The following is a 4,777-nucleotide window of genomic DNA, read 5'->3' as shown; positions in this document are numbered from 1 at the left end:
CTCGTGGACTGAGTGACTATGGATTCTCAGCCTCTCCAGTGTGGAGCAGCCATTGTTGGACTGCTCGGACTCTATCCTCTGAGCTAAGCTGATAAATCCTTATATATTCATTCTACCGGTTCTGTTTCTTTGGAGAACTGTGACTAATGCAATAATATTCCCACCTCAGTTTAATATGTATGGAATTTGTGATGATGTCACCTTTCTTTCTTGACACCAATGATTTGGTTTTCTTCCTCTTTCTTCCCTAGAGGTTAAGTAGGAAGTTTGATATGTTTCAGTTTTTTAAAAAAATTTTTAGCTATTATTTTTATTTTATGTGTAGGAGTGTATTGCCTGCATGTGTGTAAGTGCACCTGTGTCATGCAATGCCCTCAGAGGTCAGAAGAAGGCATTGGATGCCCTGGAACTGGAATTATGGATGATTGTTAGCCACTGTATGGGTGCTGAGATTTGAACCCAGGTCCTCTGCAAGAGCAATCAGTGCTCTTAACCACTGTGCTGTCTATCCAGCCCCAGTTTTTTTCAGTTTTTGAAGCTGAGATGTGGCATTAATCTAATACGGCATGAAGCTGGGTGAATCTCTCTCCAGGTGCTACTTTATTGGCATCTCACAAATTTTCATTATGTTGTCTTTCATTTTCATACCAATCAAACTACTTACCGATTTCCCTTTCAATTTCTTTTTTAACTTGTGGTTTAGCAATTTGTTACTTTGTTTTCATATATTTGAAGAGTTTTCCAGCTATATTTTGTTACTGATTTATAATGCCGTCATGATCAGAGAACATATTTTATAAGTTTAGTTATTTTAAATTTGAGAATTGTTTTATGATCCAGATAAAATCTATGTGGGTAAATGTTCCATGTTCACTTAAAGGGCCAAAAAGAATATATATTCAGGGACAAGTGAGATGGCTCAGCAGTTAGAAGCATTTGTGGCTCTTGTAGAGGCCCTGAATTTGGTTCCCAATACCTACATGGAGGCTTACAATCATTTGTAACTCCAGTTTCAGGGAATCTGTGGGCACTACACATGCATGTGGTACACATACATACATGTAGGCAAAATATGCACATAAAAATAATTAATTTTTTAAATGTATATTGTTGTTCGTGGAGTTAAGTATCAACAAAGCTAGTTTGGTTGATAGTGTCATTTAAGTCTTCAATATCTATTATTATTTTCATTTTGCTTGTTCTGTCAATTACTGAAAGAAAGGTATTAGTGAATATTAGCTGGTTATGTTGACCTATGTTTATAATCCTAGCAGTTGGGAGAGAGAGACAGAAGGATCCGGAGTTCAAGGCCAGTCTGGACTATATGACATTCTGTCGGAAGAAGGAAAAAGAACCAAAATAAATAAATAATAAAATTTAAAAATATATAATTGTTGATTTTTCTATTTTTCCTTGCAGATTTTCCTTCATATATTTGAAAGCTCTCCTAATAGACACATTAACCTTTAGCTTCGTTGATTTTTGAATTAGCTTAATGATTTGATTCTTTTCTTTGCATTTTTGTATCATTTTATTGGTAAGCATTCAAAGTCACAATCTGTGTCTTTCCTTCCTTTTTATTTTTCTTTCTGTTGTTGCTTTGAGACAGTATCCACTGTCTACGTGACCCAGACTGGCCACAGACTCTCAAATCTGCAGGCCTCTGGCCTACACCTCCCAAGTGCTAGTGTCATCTTTATTTCTGCTTAATATCTTCATTGTTCTTCTAGCTTCTTGACCACATGGAATATGGTTATGTAGACTTTTAATGTCTCTGTCTACAAATTATATCGTCTCTATCATTGTGGGATTGGTTTTAATGGATTGATTTTTCTCCTATTATAATTTGTATTTTCCTGCTTTTTTTTTCCTTCTTGATTATTGTTGATTAGGTGCTAGACACTGTGGATTATTTTTTGTTGCAAGCTAGATATTTTTGTATGTGCATGAATATTCTTGAGCTTTATTCTTGGTTTCAGTGAAGTTAATGAAAATAATTTGATCCTTTCTAGTATTGTTCTTACTAATTATTAGGTGGGACCGAACTAGCATTTAGTCTAATGCTAATTTTCTCCCTATTATGATAATAAAACCTTTCTGAGTACTTTACAGATGTCCTGTGAATGTTATGTTTCTCCACTCTTCCCAACCAAGTATAAGCTCTAGGGATTATGTCTTCTGGTTCTTTTGAGTGATTCTTTCCCCAATTTTTGATAGTCTTTTTATACCCAGGCATTGGTAATATAGTCAGATCTCCATATCTACATATCAATGGATTCAACTAACTGTGACTCAAAATACTTTTTTTAAAGTTTCATATAGGGGCTGGACAGATGACTCAGTGGTTAAGAACATTGGCTGCTCTTGCAGAGGACCCAAGTTTGGTTCCCAGCACCCACATGGTGGCTAACAACCACCCATAACTCCAGTTCCAAGGAATCCAACACCCTTCTCTGACTTCCATAGGCATTGCAGAATACAGGTGCACTTGCATACATGCAGGCAAAACACTCATACACATGAAATAAAAAAATTTTTAGAGAAGTTTCATCTGTATAGAACATGTCATTATCGTGTAAACACATAATGTAACAACTATGTACATAGCATTTACATTGTATTAAGCATTGTATATGTATTAGGAACATCTTTGCTTCTGTGATACAATTCCAAACATAAATAACTTAAAGGGAGGAAGGATTTAGCCTGCTCCTGCCTGCAGAGGTTCAGTCAATTGTGGTAGGGAGAGTGTGGCAGAGCACAGCAGCGCCACTCATGGCGGCCAACAGGAAAAGAGAGAATGCCTGCACTTAAGGCTTTCTCATTTTTCCTCTTTTATTCCAACCAGGCCCCAAGCCCAAGGGATGGTGCTCTCCACATTCTGGATAGGATGGGATGTCCCCTTTTGTTAATTCCTTCTGGATACACCCAAAGAGGTACCGGGTTTTTTTTGTTGTTTTTTTGTTTTTTTTTTTGGTCTTCTTGAGACAGGGTCTCCCAGTAGCCCCTGCTGGAACTCAACTATGTAGACCAGGCTGGCCTTGAACTCACAGATATCTGCCTGCTGGGATTAAAGGTGTGCACCACCATGCCACGCTGTAGGCACATCTTAACCCAAGCAAATTGATAGTCAAGATTAACCATCTAGTTGGGAATGTAGCTCAATTGGTAGCGTGCTTGCCTCACATAGACAAAGTCCTGGGATCAGTCCCCAGCACCAAATAAAGCCAGACATATTGGTGCATTCCTATAATTCCAGCATTTGAAAGCAGGGTAGAGGCAGTGGGTCAGAAGTTCAAGGTCACCCTCGGCTACTTAATGAGCTAGAAGCCTGCTAGAGGTACTGAGACTTTACCTCAAAATAAAAATAAATAAATAAATAAAAAACATGTAGGGTGGTGCATACATTTAATCCCAGCACAGGAGGCAGAGTGAGGCATATCTCTGTGAGAGTAAGGCCAACTGAGGCTCTAGGGAGATCCGTATCAAAAAACAAAGCAAAACAAACAAACAAAAAAAAATAGGAAATTAACTATCAGAGTAAGTAATCCAGAAAAAAAATTAAAATATATGGGAAGAAGCTATGTGTGGTGGTATGTGGTGGTACATGCCTCTAATCCTAGCATTGATGAGACAAAGGCAAGAAGATCTCAAATTCAAGACCAGCTCGGGCTACAACTTTTTATTATTATATTTATTTGTTTGTTTGCTTGTTTATTTATATGTTTATTCATTTATTGTGTATGTGTGTGTGCATCTATGTGAGAGTATGTGGGTATGCCCAAGCCACAGTGCACATGGAGAGATTAGAGGACAACTTCCCCCCTTCTACCATATGCTTCCTGGGGATCAAACTCAGGTTAATCGGGCTTGGTGGCAGGAACCTTTACCCACTGAGCCATTTGTCAGCACCCTGGCCTATGACTTGAATTCAAGTACATCTTGAGCTATGTAGTGAGATACCATTGCAAAAACACTAAGGGCTGAGGATATACAGTGGCCAAGTACTTGCCTATCATGCACAGACCATAGGCTTGATCCTTAGCACCACAAAATAAAAATGAAAGCTAGGCCTGGTGGCACATGCCTTTAATCCCAACACTTGGGAGGCAGAGGCAGATAGATCTCTCAGTTCCAGACCAGCCAGGGCTATATAGTGAGAGACTCTGTCTCAAAAAAAATAAATAAATAATGGGGCTGGAGAGATGACTCAGCACTTACCCTCACCCATATGGTGGCTAACAGCTGTATGTAACTGCAGTTCCGGGGGATATGACACCCTCTTCTGGCCTTTGTGGGCATTGCATGACGTGGGTACACTTACATGCAGAAAACCTTTTTTTTTTTATTGTGTTTTATTTTTTTAATTATTTATTTAATAACCATATAATTAGAAGAAGCATTTCATTACATCATTACAACAGCATTGACATATTAAATAACAATTTCCAGAGCTAAGATGCATCTCTTTCAAAATTGGCTGTAAAGCATTTCATTACAACAGCATTGACATATTCAATAACAATTTCCAGAGCTAAGATGCTTCTCCTTCAAAATTGGCTGTAAATGTTTAGGTTTACAGTTGAATTAATAAAGTTATACAATATTGTACTCAGTATAAACCCTATAAGACATAAAATTAAATGAGATTTTAAACTTTAAAAAAGATCTCCATTATTAAAATACAGTTTCATACAGAAAAATTCAGTTTTAATACAATTGGCATTAAGATGTTTGCACATGTGTTTCTAATCTCTATATATCTGATTATTGTTAG

The 4,777-nt window shown here is 37.4% G+C and overlaps 1 protein-coding gene across 3 annotated transcripts in view; it reads left to right on the top strand.

Moving 5' to 3' along the window:
- Pdss2 (decaprenyl diphosphate synthase subunit 2) overlaps nt 1–4,777 on the top strand; it is a 305,129-nt gene that overhangs the window by 225,558 nt on the left and 74,794 nt on the right. The window contains exon 6 of one of the 3 annotated variants that reach the window (XR_003846629.1): nt 1,272–2,091. The exons of the other annotated variants lie outside the window; for them this stretch is intronic. The gene's annotated coding sequence lies outside the window, so the exon portion shown is untranslated. Of the gene's footprint in view, nt 1–1,271; nt 2,092–4,777 lie in introns of those variants that run through there. 3 annotated transcript variants of the gene reach the window in all.

Source organism: Nannospalax galili, unplaced genomic scaffold (assembly GCF_000622305.1).
Source record: "Nannospalax galili isolate Female #2095 unplaced genomic scaffold, S.galili_v1.0 scaffold324, whole genome shotgun sequence".
Classification (NCBI taxonomy): Eukaryota; Metazoa; Chordata; class Mammalia; order Rodentia; family Spalacidae; genus Nannospalax; species Nannospalax galili.
This window is presented reverse-complemented; position numbering and strand designations above follow the sequence as displayed.